The sequence below is a fragment of the Diplotaxodon limnothrissa genome, linkage group LG7 (genome assembly GCF_057381915.1).
Source record: "Diplotaxodon limnothrissa isolate DT_005_m linkage group LG7, D_limnothrissa_male_GT1.1, whole genome shotgun sequence".
Taxonomy (NCBI): Eukaryota; Metazoa; Chordata; class Actinopteri; order Cichliformes; family Cichlidae; genus Diplotaxodon; species Diplotaxodon limnothrissa.
In genome coordinates this window covers 2,050,800-2,068,048 of record NC_140602.1, presented here as the reverse complement: position 1 = coordinate 2,068,048, position 17,249 = coordinate 2,050,800, and the positions used below count along the sequence as shown (strand labels likewise).

At 39.7% G+C, this 17,249-nt stretch overlaps 1 pseudogene; it reads left to right on the top strand.

Annotated features, from left to right (window-relative positions):
* The window catches only part of LOC146627535 (E3 SUMO-protein ligase KIAA1586-like), a 55,852-nt pseudogene extending 39,057 nt beyond the window's left edge, over positions 1-16,795 (top strand).
* The last annotated feature ends 454 nt before the right edge of the window (positions 16,796-17,249 follow it).

Below are 17,249 nucleotides of genomic sequence, written 5' to 3'. Positions count from 1 at the left end.
TTGAGTGAATAAGAGCGTGTTAGACAGTTGCTATAGCAACGGGAATGTTTGTGCTGGATGGATACGTCCGTTTGTTTCATTTTCATTGTTCTCACCTCGCCTGGGTTTTGCTGGACAAGAAACACTTTTTTCAGTTTTTAACTTTTCTGTTTGGCGTAACACTGGCTCTGTAACAGCCGTCATGTTCAGATGGATTAAGGCAAAAAAAAAAGAAAAAAAGGGTGATATTGGGAAAGCATACAAAAGAAAACAAACCCATATTAATACTACAACACTGTAACCACATCCATAGTGAGGTAAACAGTGTAGAACTGCTGACAGCTGTGTCACTGCACAAACACACTGAATCCCAGTTTCACAACATCTGTGAACCTGTCAAATCAGAGAAACTAATTACAGAGGTGATCACTTTTATGTTGGTACAACTGCTTAAAGTTTAACTAGGAATACGTTTACATCCTGTTTGTATGAGACTAACAAAAAAATGAACTCAATTCAACTGATTTTAATGTTCGCTTAGGTTATTTGACCCGTTTAGGATCAGTGTTGGTCAAGTTACTTGAAAAAAGTAATCAGTAACTAATTACTGATTACTTCCCCAAAAAAGTAATCCCGTTACTTTACTGATTACTTATTTTCAAAAGTAATTAATTACTTAGTTACTTAGTTACTTTTATAAACATGATTTACAACCTGAATAGGTGATAAAGCGATAGATCTTTCAGCCCAATTCTACTTTTTCTACATAATCCATCATACAAAATGTAATCAAATGGAAAAGTCTCTTTTTAAAACTTGTTTTATTAGTTTTAATCTTTTAACTTTATGCATCAAGCAAAAATTTAATTATCTGCAACATTCACTGACTGGAAGAAATTAGTTTAACATTGAAACCTATTTTCTGCACATTCCAGCACATAAAATAAAATATTTTCTGTGTTTACACTCAGTCTTTCAAATAGATGCAAGTAAAACACAGCAGAACATAAATAAAGTCAAAGACTCAGCGGTCCTGTTGCTCTATTTTCACCTGTAAAGCAGGAGTGGGGTAGGCGGAGGGTTACCCTGGTGCAGGTGTGCCGCGGTCAGTGGAAGAATCCGCGAGTTTCTCTGTGAGTTTCCCATTACGTCGTAGCTACTCGGTGCTTGTTGGAAGTTTAGGGGTTTTTTTCGCTGTAAAAAGAAGTTTTCTTCCCACGCACAGCGGACACTAATGTTTTTGTCACTTTTTATGGAATCAAACTCAAAGTAAGGTCAGTACTTCCACGCTTTAAACGCTGCACGCTCATACTCTCTCCTGCACTCCATATATGATCCATTGTTGATCTGCACACAGCTGTTGTCACGAACGTCGCACTCGCTTACGTCACTGTCATGAGACATTCTCGCAAAAAATCACGGTTTTAGTAACGCAGTAACTTTTCGTACGGGAAGTAACGGTAATCTAATTACCGTTTTTGCAATAGTAATCCCTTACTTTACAGATTACAGTAACGCGTTACTGCCCATCTCTGTTTAGGATTGATAACATTTAAAAGAGGCATTTTATATAAAATGCAATAAAAATGATTCAGTAACAAAGGTTGCATTTTATCCTTTGATAAACAGAAAATCAGAATCGAGTAAATAAATCTAAGAGTACATTCGATACATTTACTCCACTCAGTTTATCCACTTTTAACAGGTAAGGATGTTACTAGCTAGATTGAGAACAGAATTTTTATTTTTATAAGAGACTTAAAGTGCAAACACTGTATCCAATAAAAATACATTTGTTAGACTGAACTGTATCTCTTCATTTGTGAATGTGAACTATGTGTGTACACGACTCTAGTCTCGCATGTGGAACTTTTCTAGGTGCAAACGTATGCCTGACTTTTCAGCAGACGCTACGAGACAAAACCAAAATCGGGACAAAATAAATAAATAAATAAATACTTTGAGAAACTTGGAGTACCAAGTCTGTGGTATTATTCAGTGACTGTGAACAGAGAAATCACATAATGGTTCAGAATATCAGTGCCAGTTGTACCTGCAGCCCTGTTTGTAAATGGCAGTGCTGGAAAATGAATGGCTTGGGGAAGTTCACTGAATAAAATCTAAAGAGAACAATTTGGTATTCTCTGGAAATATGCCGCCGGCAGCTCAGAGATTAGAAAACTGTGAGGGTCTGCTGCCTAAATCTGTACTATTTCTGACCTTTTGCTATGTCGCTCTCTCTCTCACACACACACACACACACACACACACACACACACACACACACACACCCCCTTCACCATGAGGTGGTAGACACACCATCTGGTGGAATGGGCACGAAGACAAACAGAGAGATTGAGAAGGAGAGACATTAAACAAGTGTGTAATGTTTCAATATTTGCCTGTTCTGTCCATGTGTGGCTGTATTTTGTCATGAGACTCTCTTGGCTGTGAAGTCTGTCCACATTCATGATAATGTCCTGTTCAGTCCCTACAGGTTTCTGTCACTCTGCACAGGTAGCCAAGCTTTTTGTTTTATGGGAAAAAACAGCACCTGTTTACACAGAGCTTTCAGCAACGGCATGCTTTTATAATCATCACAGTAACAATAGAGAAATGTAGCAATTATTGCTTCCCTGACCGCCGCTGTTGCTGCAGTTTCAGACACAGATATAAATTTAAGACAAGAACAGATAGAAAAAATCTAATAAAAGCAGCAAAATAACAAGCGGAGGTTGTGTGCACACAGATGTACATAATCCACAGTAACATTCGAGTGGAAATGAAACACCGCCTCGTCAGGATTCCTTTTCAGCTAAACAGACGCATAAACTGAGTTCTATTAGATGCAAGCTGGGCCAAACTGAAAATGTAGGAAATCTGATGATATCCAAATATTCATTGTAAAAGTGGCAACAAGTCAGGGCTGCAGCCTGAGAGGAGAGAAGAGGATGCTGTGGATCATAGCGATACGGCCAAATGTAAGATGTTGTTCCACAGAGGATCATCTTTACTCGGAAAAACAAAGAGAGCAAAATGTTATTCACTATTTTGAGGCTCCAGGGTTGCATCGTGGAGTTCTTACATTTGTATCCTTAAGTGTTTAGTGTGTTTGTTGCTGCTTTTGATACTCTACATTTAACTTTTCTGGATATTTTGTTCAACACAAACCAAGCAGATCTGGGAAATGAACACACTGAAACGTCTACTAACTGCTTGGAAACCAACAATACCGCCTTAAAATCCAAGGCAATGCTGAGAAACATGAGCGTGTCTGCCCTGAGGGACGCCAGCTACACAATGACAAACGCTCATCTTTAAGGTCACACACACACACACAGACATTGAAAGAATTTTCAAACTAAAGAATTTCCTGTTTCCAGCAACAGTTGGTCAAATTCCAAAGTGCCAAAGACAGTGCCTCTATTTTCTGTGGCTGTAGTTGTGATGAATAACCCTGCATATGCGCCTGTGGGCAACTCCAGTCGGGATTCCATCTCATTTTTCTCTGTCCATCTCTCGCACACACAACACTGCACATGCACCCTGGGTTATTGCTCCTCTGTGCTGTTAGGTTGTCATTTGCCAGATAGTTTACATACTGCACTCACTGTCATCTGTTCTACCTCTGAAAAATATTTGTTATTGAAGTGCAGATCAAATGGGCGACAAAGACCTGGCTTTGGGTGGATGTAGGAATCTCTTAATACACAACGTTCTGATTGGAGCGGTAAAATGCAGATGTGCAGTTTTAGCTCAACACATAAAGCATCTCGTTTAGTTCCATTACTTTACCTTTAGCTATTCTGATCTAGCTAAAAATCCTGAGCACCATCATCGTCACTACATTTCCTGACTCACAGCCAGTCGCTACCCCACATCTGCTAAAAAGCATCATGTACATATTATTTTCAAGGATAGTATGTAGCCAGGACCTCATCATTACCACCTGCAGCTGTCGACGCATCGTGTCAGCTGCCCGTCACCAACAACAGCTTCAAACTTGTGTTTTGACGGCACCCGTGACAGGAGATGATAATAGCTAATTCATAGCTTTAAGCACCTGTCAAGCGATAAAGATCAATAGCAACATGTCACACAGTTTCAAAGAAATAATAGAAGAGAAGCAGGTTTAACAATCAAAAGCCTTCCCCACAACAGAACTCCCTATTGTTAATCTAAGGTTTGACCTAGTCATCAGTTAACTTGTGTATATAGCACCTTGTAATGGATGTTCCTGAGATTCTAGTATGTCAAACGCCAATCGTCCCCAGAGCTGAGGGCTGTCTTACTGCCACATGTCAAAACCCTTGATGTACGAGCCACTTTCCCTCTGCTTTAATGCATTTAAATGGAGCTGTGAGTCCAGCCAGACCAGCGCAATTTCAGAACCGGCGGTAAAGGCTCAATCTCATCTACTGCCCCGGTGGACGGTGCGTGTACATAGGAAATGAAATTGAAAATCCATCAGCCGCACCCACATGTATACACACACACACACACACACACACACACACACACACACACACACACACCAAGCTTTTTCTTTAAAAGACCCTGTTACACACACCCACAGTCACACAGGGCTGTATCTCACATTTCAAAGTGTTATAATAATAACGGGTGTGTGATGAGCTCCTGTCTGATGTAGGAAGCTAATCCAAGCAAAAAATAGATTTACCTTAGTAATTTAACTACACTCAAAGAATTATGAGGAGGGAAGAGCTCGAGCCTGCACTCACTGTAAAGCTAGACTAACCTTCAATTTAATTAAAATTCTTCTTTTATCCTTAAAGCTCACGCACTTTAACAAGTCTTAAATCACAAAGTCGACCTCGCCTCCTTAACTTAACCCTGTAAAACCCACCCCATCCAAAAATAGCCAGAAAAGTCAGATTTTTTGGAACTCAGATGTTCATTCAGATGGAAGAGGACTTGGACCACCGGGGAAAACAAGTGGGCACGTCTTTGTTTCTTCTTTTCCAGAATTCTGAGATTAAAGTCAGAATCCTGTTTTACGAGGAGCATATAGAAAAATAAAGGTAAAATATAAGTGGGTGAGATTTGACTGTTTATTGTACCATACTTTGATGAGAGATCACAGCAGGTGTTATATGATACAACTGGGGTGATGGACAATACCAGCAATACGTAAGAATGGCATTCATAAGAAACAACAACGAAGAAGAGGAGAATGGTGGCAGAAGGATGAAGAAGAACCGGTGGGAATGAGGAGCCGATCCCTAGGACCGTGCAAGTTTTAAAAACTTCTAAATGCCTGACCCTAACCCCGTAACCCTTCTGTAATTAACCCTTATAACAAAATCCACAAAGGTTTTTTGCTATATCATGTTGTGTATGATGTATTTTTATTAGATTTTGTTGTATTGCATTTGATACATCGGCCATCTTTGGCAACTTTTTGTTAACAGCAATGTTAATTTTAGACTAAAAAAAAGAGAGTTTTGTCCATAACAGTTTGAAATTATGGCAAGTATTGATCATGTTGATAAGATAGAGGTCTCAGAAACGCATGTAGCAAATATGATACAAAGGGCATCATAGGGTTAAAAAAGAATTTCTGCTTTTTGCAAATAAAAGTGCAAGTGATACGGGCAGCTGACATGAAACCCACCTTTGAAGCTGTGCACTAAAAATGAGAGAAAATGTGTTTTTTTATGCAAATCTCCAATTATTTCAGTCCAGCTGAGCCAGTTCTACACTTTAAGTGTTGAATCAAACATCGAAACACAACATTGAGCTTTAAAATATTTGAAGACATTCCAAACTAAATATTCTGCCCTCCCTGTTTTCAGCTGATAACAAATGACAGACAACAAAGCTCGGGGTAAACTCCCCAGACACTGGGCTACCGTAGTATTTCTGTGTGAGTGCATATGCATGTGACTGCACAGTGAGAACATCTGCTTTCACTGAAAGAGCACAAATATTTGAGGACCCGTCCTCGTCCTGCCAACACCTGCCTTCCCGGGTGAAGCGGCAGACAGATCCACAATGGACATGAAGGAAGTGAGGGGAGACATCAAGAGCCAGCGACACGATGGTTTGGCTCCCTGTCACGGAGCAAATGTCAGCAGACCACTCCACTGGTTCCCAGTTAGGCAAATGTCTTTTTGGCAGGGCAATTCTGTGAACGTTTGAATGGTTGGTTGACCTCGCATCTGTAAGCTCTGCCGAAGACTGTAATTTCTGCTGTGGTGCAGTGCTTGGAGGCCAAGGTTAGGGATGATTCAGCTCGGTACATCCCGAGATTTAAATCCAAATGCTTATTTCAACAAAGTCAGTGTGTTTGTGCACGGCTGATTACACATACGCCGAGGGCATCACTTGAGAGCGCAACACAGTACCGGTCATGTTTGTGAGACTAGAACTGCATTTCATGTTGCAGTGTGTCTCAACAGAATAACACACTGCAACATGAAGGCTACATGGGAATTTCAAAGTCTAATAGATAACACTCTAAGTTTCTACTCTTTCTGATTTTTGATTCAACACAAACTTGAAACTGTTACCATTTGACATACGTATCAACTTATGACTGAGAGAAAACCATCTATGGACATTTTGATGCAAAAATCTTAAATTAGATCTTCAGAGTCGAGAATCGAGATTAAAACAACCCCTTTTCCCCCCCACAGATATCTTAACATTGAAAAACAAAGATATGTTAATGATGCCTTTATCCTACTCACAGAAGAACCTGATATTGTGAAGGCTGGTGTGCTACAAATGCTCACCGTGACATTTTATGAATCTGAACCTTCATTAACATCAATTATTAACATTTTTTTCTTGTTATGACAGATTAAAACCCAAAATGTAAATTGCAATATTTATGAAAATCAATTAATTTGCTGTGCAGTTACACAGACGCCTGCAATGATTGTCGGCTAAAGTCACATTAAGACGTCAGACGTTTTGGCAGTGGTGATATAAAAGCACAGGTGTAATTAACGGATGATTAAAGTGTTCTGGCACATTCACTGCAAACACAGGCCTGATGTTATGGGTATCCGGTTATTAAGTGATGACACAACGAATCCTATTTCCGGGTCTAAAGTAGTCTGCATTTAATATGGCTTTTGTGTTGTTAACATGTTTAATGTTTTGTATTTTCTTCTATTTGATCTCAAAAAGCTCCTAAAACAGTCAGTGATCACTGTTGACCTCCCTCGGCTTTTATTACCGCTAATCATTAATTTAAGCTCAGTTTTTAAAACCTTAGGATGTAACTACAGCCCAGCCCATGCAGCAGTATATGAATGACTAACCTCGTATTGTGGATGGATTATCTCAGTTGTTCTCCTGGCTGAAGTTTGGTCCTTTTACAGCATCCTGCCATGCGATTACATTTGTTCCTGACCACCGAGAACACTCACGTTAACTTTTATCCAGTGGAAAAAAAGTTAGCTTGTTTATATTATGCTAACATAGCTGTGTCGCTAGCGGTCACGTAGCACATCATTATATACCAGCTAGCCAAACTTCAGTAACCCTACAAACGTCACTGCTGTTTAGTTTTCTGTCTTCATTTATGCTGGAAGTGATAACAGAGCTGTACATTTTAATTTGTTTCCAAAACCCCGCAGTCAGGACATGCTATATTGTATTTAGATAGAAGCTAGCGAGCTAACTCCCTGCTAACTTCTAACTCCGTTAAATGTCATAAATTCCGTTTTCATGGATGCCTGGATGTTAAACTCGATTGTTACACCTGGTAGAGCAGAACGCTGATCATTTTATTAAAGATGAAAGACTTTAGACAGTTTTTCAACTCTCAGTAATGCCATAGCGATCGTTTGATATATGGACCTGCAGCGGAGTTTAGGCCCAGACACGGCTAGTGACGTCAGACTGAACAACCGGATTACTGCCACGCTTTTTCTTCTAAACCAAGTAAAACTTTGCAGTCATATGAATTTCTCTCACAGACACACATGTATCACGTCTGTAGCAACGTGTAGTCACACCAGGGAGGACATAATAAAAATGATTGCAACCACGTGCTGTGACCTTGCCATCATGTTGCCTTCAATCCTGATCTTGGTTGCTTCAGAGACCGGGACCAGGTCTGCAAACACCTGCACTTAAATGAAGTCTTCAAAGCAACTTTGGTACGTCAGGATGGCGTTAAAACAGCAGAAAGACGTAGTCAGTCTGCTATCAGTTTGTGATTGAATGGGGTCAAGTTGGCAATTACATGCAGTCGGTCAAAGTTTTAACTTTGCTAAATCAGCAAAAGTTTTCAATTCTGTTGCCATCTAAAATCAACAGTTAATGTGAAATGTGTACAGGACGTACACATTTCACATTAACTGTTGATTTTCAGAGTTCATCCAGACCCTCATCGAGGTGAAGTTCCTCTATAAATAGTGACATACAGTATGCAACAGCTGCAGGACAATGTTCATGGCAATGTTCATTTTTTTATAGGAATATACAGTATCCCTGCAAAACCTGAGAAAGACACGTTTCACGCTTTGCCTCTCCAAAAGATGAAATGGACATGCATGCAGAAGATGCATTGCTGCATGCAGAAATTGCATTACCAGCAGGTGGACATCGAATATTTAAAGCCACGAACTCGGTAGTGAGAAAAAAAAAAGTATGAAATACAGGGTCCTTAATTCCAGGAGACAATTAAGCTAGGAGGCTATTATGCATATACGTGTAAATATGTTAATAATGTCTGTTTAAATCATGTCCTGTTATTATTTTCACGTTGGCTTGAAATACAACATTTCCATTTGCTATTACTGCAACTTACTGCACGCATGTATATTCCATGTTTTGGATCGGGAAAGCATGTGTTACCGCTGTGCTGAAATATAACCAGAATACAACGAGTTGGCAACAGATTTAATCCAACAATATTCAATGTAATGCTTGATTTAAAAGTTAAACTGCTAAATATAAAACAAATCAAAGTCTTGTTAAGTTACCAGACTAGGAAAATAAATTAAGATTTATAGTTTTTTTGTTATTTGATGATAACTTTAATTTCTGTGAAGTCGTGAACAGTCGTGCTCGCAATTTTCTTTCAGCACTATCTCGAGACAAAGAGTTAATTAATTTTTTATTTTAAGATAAAACTTGTGTCTTGTCTCACGGTGCAGTCTTTAATTATCTCATCATCTCAAGAAAACCACAGGCAGTTTCTATATATATTTAAAAAGAATCATCATCAGTGCGGCAAGAGTTTGGGTTTCTAACGTTTAGCCGTGAAGATGACTTGATCCAGTCTTCTGGCCACTGATGCAGTTAATTTCCGCAACATGACCGATGGTGGTTCTCTCTTTAAATCAACTTTTATGTTTTATCTCATCAGAAAGACAAAATTCAAATGTTAGACTTTGACTGAAGACGGTACAAAGTAGTGCTTTAGCCAATAACGATAACTCCTGATGTGCAGACAATAATTGCAGACAAGTTGCCATCTATGAATCCATACAGTGTATAAAATACTGTTATGTTTATCCTGCTCATTTTGTCATTATTTGGTGTCAGAATTCATACGTGCAGTATTCATAGAGAACTAGATTTAGGCTCTATTCTTATTCCTATAAATAAAAATATGAATCACAGCAATAATAAAAATCCAAAGCAGATAAAAGCAGCCACTACTACTGTGTAATAGTAGTTTAGTGCTGATAAAAAGATACAATGTTACTTCTCCTCCATCCTGTTTGAACATAAGTACATCTTTGTCTCAGTAGCTCCTACTTTCACTAACAGTTTCAAGCACAGCATGAACAGAACGCATGTCGGCATCTTTATTAAAGTGAATTACTGATGAATCGCCCTCGTGCATAAATCATGGCATCGTTAACGGCCTCATTTTATGCACGAGCCATTATGATGAAGCAACAGAAAAGTAGAAATGCACCGCAAAAAGATAAATTGTCAATATTTTAAAGTCTCCTCAAAACTTTTACATGTTTCCTGTTTTGTTTTAGTAGAAACTCCTTCCTGTCTTCTCTCCTTTGTAACTGGAGGCCCCGCCCTAATCGGTCCCACCTGTGTATACATACCTTTAGCTGTTTACTTTATCTGCTTGCCAGATTGTCTTGTTCATTCTACAGTCAAGACTTTAATGTATCTCTCTGGTTGCTTCTTCGTGTATGACCACATGCACTGTAAAATCTCATATTGTGTTTAATTAAAAATATTAAATAGGCTGAACTCAATTTTTATCAATTTGTTATTAGAACTCAGTTTAAGTAAGTTACCAGTACTTTTTATGCAAAAACGCTGATAAACTCAATTTATTTGAGTTGTCTTAACTTAGAAAAAGTAAGCTGGAAGTTTACATTAAGTAGATATTTGAGCATTACACAGCTACATTCTCGCCTGAAAATATCTTAAAAGGTTATTTTGTGACCCAGAAAGGGTAGTCTGGGGAAAAGGAGGATTGCATTTGTGGCCCGCGGTTGTCGGAGCCTGTGCGTACTTGTGTGTACTTGTAAGCGCTGCAATGGCGGAGGAGCACGGCTAAAAAACTTCTAAATATTATTTTTCTGGGTCACAAAATAAACTTAAGATATTTTCAGGCGACAATGTAGCTGTGTAAAGTTCAAATATCTGCTCGATTTATCAAGACATCACATATTTGCAAAAATGCTCCAACGTTTTCGGAGAGCTTTTGAACATCTGTGGCATCTATTAATGTCAAATCCAGCCTGTATTTATCAACATAAGCAAACTGCTTTTATATTGAACCAGTTTTCTGTTTTATTACATTTTAAATAATAATAATAACAACAATTGTATTTATTTTGTTAAAAAATGTGTTTAAAAACAAGTTTTGTTGTGAAAGCTATAATCCAGATTAGTGGCCTGTTAAATGGTTAAAGTCTAGGTTGGCTTCATACTTGAGAATAAAGTAATATAGCTTTTCCTTCTAAAGAATTAAGTTAAATTCCACAGTTGTATCACAGTTGTGTTTTATTGTTCGATTTGTTTGCTTCCTGCCTTCGTGACCATGTGGATTTACTGCCTCCTGTGTGTCATGTTTTTGAGTCCTCTTCCTCCGTGATTGTTACAAAACAAACACGTGTTAGCTTGTAACTTGTCATTATCCAGTTGCCCTCTTACTGAGCCAAAATATCTCCTCGCCATCATTTGAGCCTTATAACACCTACCTTTGTGAACTGCATCGACTTCAACAAACTGTCTCTGACTGATTATTTTAATCTTTGACTTGTTTGTTGTGTGCGCTCACACACAACTGTGAAAAGCAATGTTTTCTTATTTTTTCCTGCAAAAATGTGCAAGAACAGAAGACTTAAGGTAAACAACGAGGACATACTGTATATATCACTGTGACATTGCGTTCTATCAGACCTTTAGTTCAGCGCTTCCTATTCAAGTTGCCTCAGATTCCTCAGGCTACAATGATCCTTCAAAAAAGCTCTTAACGGAGTGCAGATGTCCATCAAGGTCTGCCTGCTTCTCCCAGTTCTTATTGCTCTCACAGTTCTCGACGCACCAAGTGACTGAAAGACAATGTTAACAAAGTCTACAGACTGTACTGGTTTTTAATAGCTTTCATAATTGATGTTTGATCTAACAAAGGCCCTCTGGGAAACTAGGGATATGTTAATATGGCATATGTTGAGCTGTACTGTTGAATATTAAGTTGTGTATAATCAGTTTTTAGTTGAGACTGTCTGTAGAAAACATGGAAGGAAAAAGCTACTGCAAGAAATCTATGATGTGAACTCCTTTGAGTTCATGCTGATATATTTTCTTTAATTGAACTGTAATTTACACAGACTGCACTGATGCATAAAGGCTTCAATATTGTTTTATTTTTTTATGCAGCACCAACTCGGTGCTCTTAGTGTGGGGTAGGAGTATTAACCCTTAAAGCCGGTCGGAGCCGGTGTTCTGCACGCTCCGTTTTGCGTAACTATTTTTAAATCCCAGTAGCTCTGCAACCACGTGAGCTAGCGCAATAATTTTTTTTGCATATGAAACCGGAGGAGTTGTACTTACATCTTATGCCATCAGCTTGTCCTCGGTCACAGTTTCCTTCCACATATAGCTTTACAAAAACTGCATAAAAAGCACTAGATTATTCTAGATTAAGTGCAGTGTCTTCTGCCTCCTCGTAAGTTGTTTCTGGTTTCCTGTTTTACTTTGGAGGTTCGTGTCTGGCGTCAGTGTGTTCGGTTTACTATTCCCCTGTCTCGTCAGTTGTGATTTCTCCCAGGTGTGTTCCCCTCCTGTGCCTCATCCCTTGATTACTCCCGTGTGTATATTAGCCCTGTGTTACCTTTGTTCTCTGTCGCATCGTTAATGTCTACTCACCTTCATTCTGTACTCTGTTTTCTCGTCCGTGTGTATCTGCCTGTTAGTTTGTATTTTCCCAGTTTAGTTGGTCCGCTGTTTACCGGCAACCTGCTAATAAAGCGGTTATTTTGAGTTCTACTTCGCCTCACTGAAACCTGCATTTTGGGTCCTTCTCTCCTTGCCTGCCGGTACGCGAGCATGACATAAGCCTCTTAAATTTCTCTAACTAGAAATATATGTTAAAAAAAACAAAAACGATTTTCAATTTTTTTGTAGTTTATTACACTTTTTTGCAATTTATTTAATTACTATGCACTTAATGCAGACATATTAATAAAATTTGGGCTATAATGGTTGTATTGATGTATATAAACTTGAAATGCTCCCAAAAACGGCTCCACAGCATGTAAAAATATAATATAAGCTCTGGCGGACTTGGTTCTATGGTAGGTCTTAAAGGGTTAAAAAGAAAACCCCAACAGTTGGTTGGACACGAGTAAACACTTGGCGACAGTGAGAAGAAAAACTCCCATTTAACAGGAAAAAAGCCTCCAGCAGAGGTTCGGGAGGGGCCACGATCTGCTGCAAATATCTGGGCATTATAAAAAAAATACCTCGTGTTTCTTTCTCTTTGATTCTTAATTTATTAAAATTCTAATAACCAATCAAGAGGAATTTTGGACCTTTGTTTTCCAGGCATAAATCTTATCAGATCTTAGCCACTCAGTTCATAACAAGCTGATTTCTACAACAAGTGAGTAAATAAAACAAAACAATTAATAACATAAGACCATAAAAGTGATTTAAAAAAAGCTGAAATGAAAAAATAAATGAAATATGAAATAAAACCAGATAAGACCCATGAACCAAAATCAGTAAATGCTTACATTATAATTAAGCCTCGCAAAATAGACTATTGAAAGGCACAGCTAATAACAATCGCATTAAGCACATCTAATTTGATTGGGTATAAAACCAGGGTGGGTAAAAGCTGCTTGGGGATTATTGGTGGAGATGTGTGGAATAACCTGAAAACTCATGTAAGCTCAGGGCTTCCTGATACTTCCTGAGAAGCACAAACGAAAATATTCCAACTCAGCTTTTTACTTTTTATAAATGTCATAATGCAAACGCTCAAGTTTAGAGAAGCATTTCATTATAATCAAGCATCATCTACAGAAACACTTGATTTGATCATATTCAGGCATAAAAATCACGTATCGACCACACAATGAGTGCTGGGAGTGCGACCGAGGAATCAGACTGGCCATTCAAGTGCTTGACCTCAGGCCTGAAGGGATCTGCTATCTGTTCACCAAGCTGCAGCTGTGGGCCACTGACCGAAGCTGACAAGACCATTCCTCTTTGAGGGCTCTAAACTTTCCTCAGAGAGCATGCCTCTGCTTCTTAAACAGGCTAAATTGAATTAGGACATTTCAGCAGCTGGCAAGTGTGAAATTGAGTCGAAGTGTACCCCGAGGTAAGGCGTGTGAGATGCCGGATTTAAACACCCCAACAGAACAGAGCAGGATCAAGCTTTGTCTGCAAGCGGAATTCTAAACAAGCAACAAGAAGAAAGATAAGGGACAGCTTCGGCTCGCTCGGTTAGGGCAGTAAGGAGGTTTATGTTTGTGGGTGGGTGCGCATGCACGAGTGCAAGCGAGCGTTCGAGTGTGCGCGTGTTTGTCGATGTGCGCTGGGATTATATCACCACAGGGACAATAAAGTCAGTCGAGTGATATGCAAGCTATCTGGGGAGGATTTCCCAGCAGAAGCCTTAATCTCATTCCCGTTGAAGCTTATAGTACCTAAAACACAAAATCTCAGTCTCAGCTGTTAAGAAAAAATACAAACATGGAGCGAAACGATAACGTGCTGTGTTGGTCTATGTTTGTCGTAACAAACGGGCAGACCATTCATCTGTCAGTCACAGCTAATGCTTCTTATTTGTTCAATTCAGCTTGTTGGTTTTATTCAAGCCACGCTACACGCATGCACAAATCTGGAATCCTCGAGGTGCAATGACGGGAAAATGCTGCAGCAAATCTATAAGAATACTAATAATACACAAATAACACGGAGGATTGTTTAATTCTTCCTCATTAGGCTCTACCTGCTGCGTTGCTGTTGGCTACACAGAACCATAAAAACACATTTGCGGGTTTGCCTTTAATGTTTCTCCTCAGTCTGCATTTTACTGAACATTTCCTTCGTGCTGTTTTCTATTGGAATAAGGTGCAGAAGAGACTTTCACACACCCATCGAGTGTGTATTCCAAGTGAATCTCATACAACATCAATATCCATCACAGCATTGTAGTGGCCTTCCTCTGTAAATCATAAGAGCGCATCAATGACCTCCAAGGTTCTACATTTTCTCCTCTTCTTGTTTTCAAACTTTTCTCCTCTTTGATACATTTTCCCAGTTTTTTCCCAACATCAAACCCTCTTGCTTCGCTCTTCCCCTTTGACCCTGCAGCCAGCGCTCGGTGGCTCCATCTCTTACGTTATTTTCAGCCTTGATGCCAAGTGTTTGCCTTATCAATCACATTTTCGCATCTATTCTTTCCCTCTAGCAAAGGACTATTCCATCAGTCACTGCTCAACACCCACATTCACCTCCTCTCACCCCATCGTTGTGATGGTTAATTCCATCAGTCATACACCCTCACCAAGCCCAGCCAATTCCATCACAACATTAATCCATTTAAGAGAAGGCAGCTTCCTGCTTGGTTGGTGTGACTGAGAGGTGAGACCAGAGAAAGATAAAAAAAAAATAGGATGCTTCATCTCTATAAATAGTTAATACAAAATAACTAGACAGTAATGACTGTTTCGTTGTAATGTGAGGCATCTATGAGTTGGAATCGAGCCTAAAAGCAGCTTTTGCTTTGAAAACAGGATAGAGGCGGAGCTGGAAGCACAATGTTTGCGAGAACTCAAAGCTCTTGGGTAAAGTAAGGTTAGTTGTGCCAAGAAAGAAAAAGGCACACTTTGAGGTTGTTACAATCGCCTTACACGTGCAAAAATGACTCCTTTGTTTACTTTGTTTAAAAAAGGAAATACATTTCTATAATAGGCTCTAAATCTCAGCAGATGTTGTGTCATGCTGGTGAAAGGGGAATGAACAGAGAGGAAGACGACAGCATCGCTCAGATTGGTGCTAATTAATTCCTAATGCCTGACAACATCGGGGGATGCTCAAAATGAGATGATCAGTAGTGTCCTGAAGGATCTCCTCCTACATCTGGACAAGGGCATCACTGAGCTCCTGAGCATTCTTAGGCGCAGCCTGGCGGCGTCAAACGTAATGTTCCCTAGTTGTTCTATTGGATTTAGGTCAGTGTGTGGGCCAGGCGGTGGTGTCAGTTCCTTCATCCTCCAGGAGGTGTCTGGAGCTCGGGCATTGTCATGCACCGTTGGAAGCCCACTGCACCGGTCCAGTGCAGCTGGATCTTGCCCTCCATAGTCTCCCCATGCCAAACAGTGTTACAGGCAACATGACAAGGCTTCTCCAGGTCCTGTACAAGCAGATCTCAGTGCTGCTCATGGGTTAGGGACTTATGGCCCTGCCCAGCTCTCTTCTGTGCTCTTGGGAGTGCGCTGGGAGACACAGCAAACCTGACAATGAGAAATTGGACCACCTGTGCAACCTCTGTAGGGTCTAGGTATCTCCTCGTGGCACGGTCAGAAAGGATGTGATCTGTATAACGATTCCTATTTTGGGGGGTTTCTCATTGTTGCCCCTGAAGTGCACCTGTTGCTATTTTCATTGACACCAAAGCAGCTGAAACTGATTAACAGCACCTTTTCCACTAAACTGAATGAATCAATATCAAGTTTAGTTTTAGCAAAGTTCATTCCAAATATCCTCTCATGTCCTTGCTGGAAGTTGATGGTAGTGAATCAATGTAAAGTCCTTTTGTTGTTCCTACAAACTTTGGTATGAAGGATATTATATTCTCTATGTTCTGCAATCAGCACATCTTCAGTTATGCAGCGCAGCACTCTCAACCCCTAATTCTAGCATCACATTCATGAAAAATATCCCACAATGATAACTGAAAGTCTAATACAAAGCACCTGTTGGTAAACAGGCGTGTCTGAATACTGATGTGTACAAATATTGGAATCAGATCCAGCAGAATAAACCTGAGTGAGAGTGCTGCGAAACCACTGCAGGAGCCAGCTGCAGGTACGGCACGCTGCTGCTGCTGCTGCAAAAAGAAAGGAGTAATGAATGTAAGCTATACTAGAAAGCTGTGATTGTGTGGAGCTCTGCAATACATCCTGGTTGGAGGGTTCATCCAGGCTTGCTGTAATTTTCTACCTTTCTGTGTGCTCAGGGAAACTCCCACAGCATCACACACAGGAGTCTCATCGTCCCAGAGGACTCCTGTGAAAAGAGGAATTGCACAGCAGGCTCTGCGGCTCGGGATTCAAAACTGGAAAATTACAGTTATAATGGAGAGATGGTGCTGAAGTGGGGTGAAAAGGGATGAAACGGAAGACCAGAGATAAGATAAGATAAGATAAGATAAGATAAGATAACCTTTATTAGTCCCACACGTGGGAAATTTGTTTTGTCACAGCAGGAAGTGGACAGTGCAAAAGTTATGACGCAAAAATTAGAATACAATAAGAATAAATACAGTACACAGCTGTACAGAATAGAATAAAATAATATACTATATACAGTAGAATAAAATAGAATAAAAATATACAATAAGATAAAAATAGGATACAAATACAAATACTATATACAACTGAGTAAAAATACAACGATGACAGAAAGGATTATTGCACTTAGTATTATTGCATATGTATGGATGTGTGTGCTTGATCAGTTAAAGTCTTTATTATGGAGTCTGACAGCAGTGGGGAGGAAAGACCTGCGAAATCTCTCCGTCCCATACCGTGGGTGCCGCAGTCTCCCACTGAAGGAGCTGCTCAGTG